Source organism: Oryctolagus cuniculus, chromosome 11, assembly GCF_051225735.1.
Source record: "Oryctolagus cuniculus isolate XC-2025 breed Fujian yellow rabbit chromosome 11, ASM5122573v1, whole genome shotgun sequence".
Lineage (NCBI taxonomy): Eukaryota > Metazoa > Chordata > Mammalia > Lagomorpha > Leporidae > Oryctolagus > Oryctolagus cuniculus.
This window is the reverse complement of record NC_142877.1, coordinates 2,567,172-2,579,536: the sequence shown is the minus strand read 5'-3', so window position 1 is coordinate 2,579,536 and position 12,365 is coordinate 2,567,172.

The following is a 12,365-nucleotide window of genomic DNA, read 5'->3' as shown; positions in this document are numbered from 1 at the left end:
CGCCACCACCTGCACCACACTGCACCTCCTTGGCATCCACACGCTCACACTTTCAAACTCCCTGTGTGGGAAGCTCACAGGGCCTCCCATGGTCCCTTTCGCCCTCTTCCTCATGTGGGCCAGGTACAACAGGGCCTTCACCACCATCACCTGTCTCCTCTAAGCTCACCTCTGCAGGTCGCTGCCTTAACACAGCAAGGAGAAAGGCAAGGAAGGGCTTGACTTTGTCCCCACTGGGAGCTTTCTGACGATCTGGTGCTGAAGTGAGATGCTTCTTATGGAAAGAATTTACATAATAAAACAAGATATTCTGACTTTAAAAAGATGTATATGTTTTGACCCCAATAGCTTGGTATTTGATGTGCAAAGATAAAGCCAACAGGCTCTCAAACCCCTCTCTTCCCCTTTTCCTCTCCTTCCCTGAGGGACTGATGTAACTAAGGGACTGGAGAGAGAGCCGGTAAATCCGTCAGTATTGTTCGCACTGGACTACCACGGGGAGAGGGGAAGCAGGCTCCAATGTGTTCTGTCTGGTGGCGGTTCCTTCACATTGCTCATCTGCAACCATTAGTGGAAAAGATCAGGACAGGAGATTAAAATCTTCTGAAAGAAATCTTGTAGCCAGCTCTTCGTGGCCAGCCCAGCATACTAAATCATAAGGAACCACACTTTCTGATCAACCTACGTGACCACGACCACACTCAAATCAAGGAAGCATCCATCTGTGTCCTTAAAAATAAATCAAAACGTGAATCCTTATGCCAACATGAAGTCTAATAAACTGAGCTGTTACACCTGTTCAAAGATAATCAGGATACACCCCGAGACACAGTGTTAGCAACAGGGTAAAACCACACTCAATCATTAGCTTGGATTCTCACTGATGGAGTCAGATTCACTTCTCTGATTATTCCCCAGGGTTGTATTTTAAAGATTCTCCAACCTCTGCAAAGGTTGAAGGAGCTGGGTGGTGACCACCCACACGCCTGCTGTTTCCACCCCACTGGCACCACCTGGCTCTGTCTGCCTCGCCCACCCCAGCTGTTGTCTATGGCGCCCTCCCAGCTCTGCCTGCTTCGGCCCCCTCCTGTGCCGCCTCTCCAGGGGGCCCTGTGTTCTGGTGATAGCTGTTGAGTCTGGCTGCCTTGGGCTCACTACTGCACTATTACCGGATAGAAGTCTCTGGATTCTTAACAATGTAAGCGGCAGAGGGACACAGAGAGAAAGGGGGGACGGAGAGATTGGGAGCACTCTCCTCTGCTGGCTCACTCCCCAGAAACCACAACCGCCAAGGCCACGCTGAAGCTGAAGCCTGGAGCTGGGAGATCGACCCAGGTCTCCCACGTGGGTGACAGGAAGCCGATCACTCGAGCCACGCCTGCTGCCTCCCCGGGTCTGCACCAGGAGGAGGCTGCAGTCCGGAGTCAGTCAGGAATGGACCCCAGGTGCTCGGATGTGGGATGTGGGTGTCTTAGCCACCAGGCCAAATGCCTGCCCCACTGGGATTTTTAAAAAAACCTTTCCTGAGACTGAGAAATTAAACTCTTCTTGCGGTTATGTAGAGTTCAGAATCACATGACTGGAGGTAAATTTCCTATGAGCGGGTGTCCACAGAGAGGTCCCAGCTCTGTGGCAGTGTAGACATGAGCCGTTTCTCTTGTCCTAGCTGGACTCTTCTCCCAGGCTCTTCTATCTGCTTATACCTTGGGTACAACCCCGCCCCCTCTGCCCAGGTCTCTGCAGTCAATGAGACCAGCTCAGTTCAAACCCCAAGGTCAACCTTGATTGGAATCTGAGTTCTCCCCGCCCCTGGAGCAGCCTGGACTCTTGGCCATCTGGCGACCCCACGGAGGACTCAGCCCGATGGGAGGGTGCCCCGCTGTGGTTCACTCTGGGACACTGCACTCTGCTTCCTCCCATGTTGGGGACAGAGGAGAGAATAAGAGAAAGCCATCATGTCTCTCCTGGAACAAGCTGCACGTCCACTGAGGCCGGCTCACCTCTGTGAGGAAGGCATCCAGTGGGCGACAGGCTGGAGGCTCCTGCCCTGCCACTTCGCTTGAGGGTGTCCACTCAGCCTGCCCGAGAAATGCCAGAGGTGGTGGGGGCCCTGTGCGCCTTCTCCAAGCCCGGCCATTCCTGGCCTCCCAGAACAGGGTCGGCAGAACTGGGCTAGGCTGCTGGGTGCTTGGTCTTGCTCTCACCATTATTGTTGTTGTTATTTTGAAAGTCAGAGCCACACACAGTGAGACATGAAGAGAGAGAGAGAGAGAGAGATGGAGAGAGAGAGAGAGAGAGAGAGTGCTTCCGTCTGCTGGTTCACTCCCCAGATGGCCGCAACGGCCAAGGTGGGCCAGTCTGGAGCCAGGAGCTTCACCCACATCTCCCATGTGTGTGGCAGAGGCTCAAGTCCTGGGCCATCTTTTACTGCTTTTCCCAGACCATTAGCAGGGAGTGGATCGAAAGTGGAGCAGCTGGGACTTGAACCAGCGCACGTATGGGATGGTGGTGTTGCAGGTGACAGGTCTGCTCACGGCGCCACAATGCCAGCCCCTGTCACATTTCTGGGTGCGCCCCTCTGGTTTCCCGAAGCGGAGAGGAAGCAGCCCCTGCCACCCTGAGTTCCTCCTGTGAATTAGGACAGACGCAGCTGAATGCCGCCTCCTGTCCTCTGCTCCTGACCGCGGTGGCTGCAGGTGGGGCCGAGATGCGGCTTGGGGTGACAGGATCAGATCTGCCACATTTGGGAGAGGCTGGTTGTTTTCTCTAGAATGCTGTGAATTTGATGTTTCTTTATTCTCAGGCTGAGGCCCCTCGTCAGCAATTCCTGGGCAAGCAGAACCCCCACATGTCACTCTCTCCCTGCAAAGACAGCCAACGCACGTGTTCAAGTTGTGTTGACTGACAGCGCTGGAAATGAAACTCAGCAAGTGCCTGACGTCTGCAGGAACTTTTGTTGATGAGGACAATTCAATCTGTCCTTTCTTGGAAGGATGATGATACATTCATCATTAAAGAAATACACCGAGAACTTGAGGCTGATTGGACGCCGCTCAGCACCCCCGGAGAGAAGGTTGAGTCTGGGTGATAGATCGTTGCCAGTACCTCCTTGTTAATCATTACTACGCTTATCTGACAAGCACTCATATTTCTTCATTTATCAGCCCACAGGGAGCTGGGAGCTGCCCCCAGGTGGCTGCAAGTATTACTGTACTTCCTAGGATCCAGAAGGGACATTAGACTGTCCTCGGAGACACAGAAGGGACCTGGACTGTTGTCCGAGACACAGAAAGGACCGCTGGGCTGTCACTTGAGACAGGGAGGGGACCGGACCATCATCTGACACAGAGGGAACCTGGAGGTCTCCTGATTCAGTGTTCAGACATACAGCACACCTGGGCCTGGGCCTGGGCCTGGACTCACCAGCTGAGTGAGACCTGAAGCCCTGTGAGAAGGCTTGCATGCTTAGGGGCTTGCATTTTGCTCAGATTTTAAAAAATTTTAGTTGTTGAAATTTTCGTTGTTAATAATATTATAGTACATAGTATGTTTATAATTGTAGTTACAATATAAATAACAGACAGCATTTAAAGGAATGTAAAAGTGGGGCCCTGGGGCTGGGGCTGTGGCATAGTGGGTTGAGCCTCCGCCTGCAGTGCTGGCATCCCATACGGGTGCTGGTTCTAGTCCCAGCTGCTCCTCTTCCCATCCAGCTCTCTGCTGTGGCCTGGGAAAGCAGTAGAAGATGACCAAAGTGCTGGGGCCCCTGCACCCATATGGGAGACCCAGAAGAAGCTCCTGATTCCTGGCTTTGGATCGGCCCAGCTCCAGCCGTTGCTGCCAACTGGGGAGTGAACCAGCAGATGGAAGACCTCTCTCTCTCTCTCTCTCTCTCTCTCTCTCTCTTTCTGCCTCTCTTAACTCTGACTTTCAAGTAAAATAAATCTTAAAAAAAAAGCAGAGTTGCAAATCTGATCATGAGTATTCAGCCTCTCTCTGGGAACCTCAGGATTGTATCGGTGACTTCTCAATAATAAGCTATAAATATAAACGAAACAATAAAGTGTTCGATGAAAACATCCAGAGGCATCCCCATCCCTACAGCTGCGAGTGTACAGGAAGCCGAGAAAGCTTACCTCCAGTTTCACCTGCGGCAGACCCGCTGTGTGCTTCAACAAGGTGACGTGAGGACGAGGCCAGGTGCTGAGGGGGTCAAGTTATGTAACTCAGGTTTTGGTTTTGTACTTTCTCATCGCAACTTAAGTATTGACATTAAGGCCGGCGCTGGGGCTCACTAGGCTAATCCTCCGCCTGCGGCGCTGGCACACCGGGTTCTAGTCCCGGTCGGGGCGCCGGATTCTGTCCAGGTTGCCCCTCTTCCAGGCCAGCTCTCTGCTGTGGCCAGGGAGTGCAGTGGAGGATGGCCCAGGTACTTGGGCCCTGCACCCCATGGGAGACCAGGAAAAGCACCTGGCTCCTGGCTTCGGATCAGTGTGGTACGCCAGCCGCAGCGCCCCGGCCGCGGCGGCCATTGGAGGGTGAACCAACGGCAAAGGAAGACCTTTCTCTCTGTCTCTCTCTCTCTCACTGTCCACTCTGCCTGTCAAAAAAAAAAAAGTATTGACATTAAATGCCGATGTTACAGAATCCCAATTTGTCACTTTATTCAGAATTCTAGCACCGACCCTCAGCTTGACACAGAGCCCCTGCCCGGGAGGCTCTCTCCTCTTCTCCCTCCTACTGTAATAACAAACGCAAGAAGGCAGGTTCACCTAAGCTTTCAAGGGACGTTGGTGGAGACCACACGTCAACCGACAGCCCTGAGATCTGGTTAGAATCCAGAGTCCAGTGCTCCAGGCGTAAACGCTTGTTTTGCAGCGTGTCTTTCTTGCCTGCCACACCTCCCCTGGGTAAAGTGGTTCTGAGAGCCCTTCTCCAGGTTCTGTTGGTTTGTTTGTGTCTCTTGGAGAGGATAGGGCTTTAGGAAATAGCCACTACAACACCTGCCGTAGAAAGAGATCACTGGGCATCCTCTCCGGAAACTAGAAACCAGCGAAGCAGCAAAAACTCAGCTTTCCCATACCACTGGTGCAAAACATTTTGAAACATAGGCATGATTTTCACAGAAAACGCATTTTCGTGAAGTGTTTGGAGAACCCCCCGCCCTGAGATCGGAGGCCTGGCCAGGTTCCTGTGCACATGTGACTATGGAGGGTCTGGTGTCCCAACACCCCCTCCCTGGGAACTCTGCTGGAAATGACCAAAAGCTTGCAAGTCAATCCGCCCCTCCCTGAGAGCCACCGGAAGGGCAGAGAGGCAGGGAGGAGCAACTGGGGCGAAAGCCTGGGCTAAAGTGACCCAGGCGATTGGAGGCTGGGAAGGAGGTGCCTGGCTCCCCTTGAAGCCACTGAGCTCAGAGGCCTGGCCATAGCCTTGCACCCGGGTGTACCCCAGGCATCCCCAGGCATCCCCAGGCAGGCGTGAGCCCCTGGAGACCCATTTCACTGCCGGTTCTTCCTGCGCTGCTGCTGCTGCTGCCACAGTGAGCTGGAACCAGCACCTGGAACTCAGGGGAGGGAACCGACAGGAGGGACAAGCTGGCGTGGCCCCTGCAGGGAGAGGAGTGGAGCACCATCTCGCTGAGTCTGGGGGAAGGGCTGGAGTTAGGGCCTAGCATTGTTCCCTACGCTCGAGCCCTGGGGCTCCCGGGTTCATAGAAAGTGGGGTTAAAGGTCAAGATCTGTTTGAGGGAGAAGTGGGGGTGGACCAAAGACTTGTCATAAACCTGGTTTGGACGGCGCACCGACCTGTGTTTGTACTATGACAGCGTACGCGTGTTTTCCCAGAGGTCAGGAAGCCCCAGTGGTCTGCGTTACAGCAAACAGATGAGAAAGGAAGCGCTAAGCCCACCCCTCTCAGGTGCTGTCGCTCAGAAGGGAATTCACGCAGCGGAGCTGCTGCCAGACGAGGTGATGAGGCCCTTGCTGCTGGACGGTGGACAGCCAGCTCCCCAGAGACGAGAGCTGGTGTCAGGAGAGCTTATTTCAAGAAGCGTCAGTCCTGGGGAAAGAGTGATCTCTGGGTCCCAACGCGCCCCTCCCACCCAACAAGCCGGCAGAAGGGGCTTTAAAGGGAAGCCGTCGCCCAGAGCGGGTTGGAAGGACAGTGAGTCCAGCCAACTGATCACTAAGCAGATTTTCAGGTTTTTCTGAACACGTCCGGGTGGAGCCTTCGGGATAAGGGAGCTGAGCTGTCTGAGTCGATGGCCGCTTGCCCGCCCCCAGCTGGGTGTGAGTCGGCTTTTCCAAGTCATCCGCTCTCAGGAGGCTCCTGAAATCCCCATGCAAACACTATTATTCACTAGTGCAGCGGGTTCACAGTGCCAGCAGCCAGCCCCTGTTAGCCAGACTGTGAAAAGGGAAGGCAAGGTGGCTTCGCTCCGTGAGGGTCAGCATTAGAACAGGGGCTTGTTCCGCTTACACCTGCCGTGGGTGGAGATGGTGTTACCTGTGCCCGTTGGTTCTGAAATGCTTGCTTTGCTTTCTACAGGCAGGGAGAGAGAATCTCATTCCTTTGAACGGCAGCCGAGGGGCACCGCAGAGGCCGGGGGTGAGATGCTGGGCTGTGCATGGGCTGCTGTGGGTTCCAATCCCAGCTCATCCATGGGCACCGGGGATAACTTGACTTTTGTCCTCACCTTGGCTCAAGTCCACTTACCTGGGAGCTTCAGACAATCTCAGCTCCAGAGAGCTACTGCCCGAGTTCAGACTGAACAGACCTGGGGTCTGGCCTGGCATTAGGAGTTTTACCCTAACTTTTTTGTTCCTCATTTATTTTCTTTACTGATAATGGGGCTTATTATTGTGTTTACTTGACCCTTGGCCATGAGAGCAACAGGACAGACATGAAGGACTTGATAGACGGGCAGGTGTGTGACACAGTGGGTTGGGCGCCCCATATCAGAATGCAGGCGTGATCACTTCTGATCCAGCTTCCTGCTGGTGCATCATGGGGGGGCAGCCGATGATGGATCAAGTGCTTGGTCCCCTGCCACCCACATGGGAGACCTGGATGGAGCTCCTGGTTCCTGGCTTTGGCCTGGCCCCGCCCTGGCTGTTGCAGGCATTTGGGGAGTGAACCAGCAGGTGAAAGATCTCTCCTCTCCAGCTCTGCATTTCAAGAAGATGAAAATAATAACTAATCATTGTTTAAAGAGCTTGCTACAGCGATGGCTCGGCCACCGTGCTCCTGCATCTGTGTCTTGTGTTGTTTTAGCGAGAAAAGCGGCTGAAGGAGACTGGCTGTCTTCATTCTGCACGCAAGCTGGCCTGATTGTGCAGACGCTCCCACGGCATTGGGAACACAGTGAAGAAAGTGACAGGGACCCGCCGGTCTGGGACTCACTCCACCAGGACTCCATTTCTGAAAGTGGAGGCCCTGTTTGGCACCAGTTGCTTGAAGTTTGGAGTCTTTTCTTGGCCACGTTTGCCATATTGAGAGTCGAGAGTGCTCGTGGTCAGACAGCACATGGGCCCCCTCTGCCCTGTTTAATGCCTACGAGCGCGTGGATTTGAGCGCACTCCAGAGCTAACCCTGCCTCGTCTCTCTCCCGTTCCTACCCCCACTGCCTTGTCCTGCTGTGGAACAGCATGGCGCCGGAGCAAATGCATTCCCCTCTGAGGGCCTCAGGCAGGCCGTGGGCAGCGGGGGTCCCACCTCGGGGCTTGGGCCGGCAGCTTCATGTGGACTCCAGGGAGTCAAGGCAGGTGAAGAGAACGTGACCCATGGGTGTCCCAAGTGTCTAGCAATCAGAACGCTGGGCCCTCAACCAGCCAAAGGTCCTTATACCCGCTAGGTGCTCCATGTTGACAATGGAACCTGTTGCTTTCCACGCCTTCCCTTTCTGCCCTAGGTTGGTTGGTTACCATCTCTGACATACGTAAAGGCTCCTGTCCCTCTCCCTCTGATCTCCAGTTAAAGGCCATACCCACGCTGTTGGGGAGCTGTTATGGCACAGGCGTGTTTTCTGTGTGTTCTCGGAAGTCCCCACCATTTTGCTCTCTTATCCTGGCACAAAGCCAAATGACAAAGTCAGGACTGCAGGTTTCTGTCTTTGTCCCAGATGCAGTGACAAGTACTGACAAGTCACAGGACAGGAGCCCTACTCGCCCCTCTTGGGGCATTTCTGGTCCTACGGAGTCCGGGGCTCCTCAGGAGCGGGCTGTGGCTGCTGCTGTCCTCGGTGTTCCTGGCCTCACAGGTGCATCGCGCCCCCTCTGCACGGCTGGGTCACGGTCACTGACACCCTAACCCAGGATGGCTTCATCCTGACCTGCTTACACCTGGAAGTGCCCTCTTCCTAAACACTTGCCCGGCTGCTTCCCAGGAACCATGGACTAGAACTTGCATGCAGGCTTTTAGGGCCACGGCTCAGCCACAGTAGAAGGGCTGCAGAGAGCGGCCTGCAGAGGTCAGTTGGGAGTGGACCTGGCTTTCTCGGGCGGGGGGGCGGAGAGATGACAGTAACTGGTAGAAGCAGAAACAGACTAGAGCTGGAGACTCGAGCAGACCCCAGGAAGGCAACTGGACGGGACTTGGACGTGGGGAGGAGAGGGGAGGAGGGGTCAAGGGTGACTTCTGGAGTGAGCAGGGAGTGTCTCCTGTTCAGTTAGGGAGCCCTGAAGAAGGGGCAGATTGGTGAGGAAACAAGACATGGGCTCCGTCTTGGACATGTTGGATTTGAGTTGCCTGGGATAGACGCAAATGTAAACACTGAGTGGAGCTTGCATTGGCAAAGCAGCAGACCCCTGGCTCTGATGGTCCCAGCTCTTGGTGTGCCAGAGTTATATATTAGAAGGAGATAAAAGAGGCAACGTTGTGGTTCGGCTGGTTAAGCTGATGCCTGCGATGCCGGCATCCCAGGAGGGCACCTGAGGGAGTCCTGGCTGCTCCACTTCCAACCCAGTTCTGTGCTAATGCACCTGGGAAAGCAGCAGACGGTGGCCTGGGTACTCGCATTCCCCCACCCAATGTGGGAGACCTGGATGAAGCTCCTGGCTTTGGCCTTGCCCAGCCCCAGCCATTGTGGTCATTTGGAGAGGGAACCAGCAGACGGAAGATGTCTCTCTTTCTGTCTCTACCTCTCTCTCTCTGTAATTCTGCCTTTCAAATAAATAAAGCTTCAAAAAAATAGAAAGATAACAGCAGCTTTGAGACTGGGCTGTTGGGAAGATTAAGTAGCCGTGTGTATTTACACTAGCGCGTGCCCGTCTCTGTACAGACAAGGACATTCAGGCTGGGAGGTTCACGCCCCTGCCTGTCTTCACACAGCCAGTACGTGGGGGCATAGGGTTTGGACTCAGGCTGGCGGAGCCCATAAATCGCCCATTTGACCACCACTCCATTTTATCTGCAGTCACCAGTGTGGTAGCCACTATCACACAGGGCGCTTTAATGAAGAAACGTTGACTTCAGGTGCATGCGGGCGCTCAGCCAGCACAGGCTAACACACTCCTTACTCAAGAATTCCCTCTGATCGCCCGTCTCAGCCCTGCAGATGGGGAAGGAGAGAGAAAGGAATCTGCAGGAATTCCTCGCAGGAAATTCAAATAACGGCTTCTAGGATCTCAAGTTGTTGAAAGTTTACTTGTAAGAAGTAAAATACTGGCAAAAAAAGTAAAATATTGGCGATCGTTCTTGGGAAGAAGAATCTCTATCCAGGCTTCTTGGGCCTTTGGTGCCGGCGTATTTATGCAGCGTATTTATGCAGATAATTCTCCCTTGAAAGCTGCTACGGCTACCGGCCAGGCCAGCCGGATCGAGGCTGCCGACGAGGCCCACGTCCAACTCATCTGTGAACAACACAGAAGGAGGTTCACGCGAGGACACGCCCGCCTGCCCCGCGCAGTGATTCAGCGTGGTGGCTGCTGCAGCTGGCGGAGCCAGCCAGCCCCTCCCCCACCCCTAGATTATGCAAATCCGCTTGCATGATATCCTCTTCCGACAAACTGCCTAAGATTGGCAGGAAAGCGAACTATAACGCGAGCGCTTAGAGAACCATTTCAGCAAACCTCAGTTCCCAGTCTCCCCGCACTGCCCAGACGAGATGTCTCCAGTTCATTTCGAAGGCGTGGGCGAAGAAGGCGCAACGCGCTGCGATGCGGGAGTCCAAGCGTCTCCGCGCGAGGCCTGGACGCCTGCGTTCCAGCCGCTCTGGCCTCGTACCTGTCAGCTGTGCCGTTCGTGGGCCAGCAGAGTGACCAGAGTGACGTGCGCTTACAGAGCTGCAGTGTCGAGGGGGCCCTCAACGACATCTCTCCTGGCCCGACTTACAGAGGGGCTCACTGTGTTCCTTGTTAACGCACTTGGCCACCAGGAAATGCACGGTTTTTAGAAACCGGGTTGATTTATCCATTCTTTGGCAAGAATCGAAATTTTCTCCATCTAAAAATTCGATATTCGCTTAGGCCCTCAATTTAAAACGACTGAGGTTGGCTGGCCACGGCGGCCATTGGAGGGTGAACCAACGGCAAAGGAAGACCTTTCTCTCTGTCTCTCTCTCACTGTCCACTCTGCCTGTCAAAAATAAATAAATAAAACTACTGAGGTTAATCACGAGCCACTCGTCAGAAGAAATCAATGTTGGAGATTCGGGAACTCGAGATGTTTAAAAATTCTTCCTTTCAGGTAAATGGGGGAAATGGAAACTAACGTTGGCATCACCTATGGCTTTAACGACATCCCGATAACATCGCCCAGCTGCCGCGAGGGTGGCTGGCCACAGAGATGGACATTGGAGCTCCTGAGGGTGACTTCTTCATTTCCCAGGAGAGCACTTTCTAACGCACACGGCGCATTGTGTCGGGACTTGCTCTTGAACAGAAATAGAGTCTTAGCATTTTCCAGGGAGCCCGACATACACAGTGAACATGCTCGCACCTGCTGGTTCACTCTCCAAATGCCCGGAATGGCACCCAGGCTGGCCCGAGGCTGGTCTAGGACTGGGCTGGGGCCGAAGCCGGAAGCACTCAGTCCAGACCTCCCCTGTGCGTGGCAGGGACTCACCCATCTGAGCCACTGCCTGCTACCACCCAGGGTCTGCACTGCAGGGAACTGGAGTTGGGAGCAGAGCAGAACCAGCAACTGAACCCAGGCGCTCTGATGTGGTGTGCAGACATTTACTAAGGGTTATTTTTATTTACTTGAAAGGTAGAGAGAGAGAGAGAGAGAGAGGTCTTCCATCTGCTGGATCACTCCCCAAGTGGCCACAATGGCCAGGGCTGGTGGAGACCCAAGTCAGGAGCCAGGAGCTTCTTCAAGGTCCCTCACATGGGTGGTGGAACACAAGCACCCAGGCCACCTTCTGCTGGGCCAGTCTCTGCTGCTTTCCCAGGCACATTTTCGGGGAGTTGGATTGGCAATGGAGCAGCCAGGACTCCAACCAGCACCCACGTGGGATGCCACGTTGCAGGCGGCAGTTTTACCCACTGTGGCACAACGCTGGCCCTGGGCACACAGGCTTCTTAACCATCAGGCTGGATGGCTGCCCCCAGGATGGCGTCTGACGAGCGGGAGACAACCACACGAAGAGGCGGGGCTGCAGATGCCCTCAGCCTGTCTCTGGTGCTTTAGGGAGAAATCCTAGCATTTCTGCTCCTGGGGATTATATTTACTGACACTGTGCTTAAAATTCAAACTGGGGAATTTTAAGCACAGCTCTCAGTCCTTTAAAGCTAATAATAACACGTCCATTACCTGTTAATATGAATGGCTTATTTTTTGAGATTCCATCTGGTGAGGGGAAGGGCGCTGTTCGTGTTTGTGCACATCCGAGGCACAGCCCGCTTCAAGGAAGAGCGCGGTCCTCTGTGCGCCCACCTCCAGTCTGCCCGGATGCTTGGTGGAGAGGCGGGAAGAGATTCTGGCTTCCCGCAGGCGTGAATTGGAAAGAAAGGAGTATCTCGGCAGCTCTGAGCAGATAAAGTGCATATTCTTTGACGTTGCACCAGGACTTGACCCTGAGTGATGTCTTACAGTTACTTGCAGGTGGAATGAACTCACAACCCCTCAATCTCCCGTGCACTCTGGATGACATTCACCTGTGCACGATTTTGGGCCCATGACGTGTTGGCTGTTAGGGATCATTTGCTTGTGGAATTATGCAGATGTTTCCAGATGTTCACGTTGGTTCAGCACAAAGTGGGAAAATTGCATCCGTTCGTATATCGACTGATACCATCAGGAAATTCCTTAATAACTGGGGAGCGACCAGGCTTATAGTGGTAGATACAAGCTCGCTAACATTCTGCCTTCCGCTTCAAAGCTTTAAATTTCATCACCTCAGATGCTGTTTGTTGTTGTCTGAG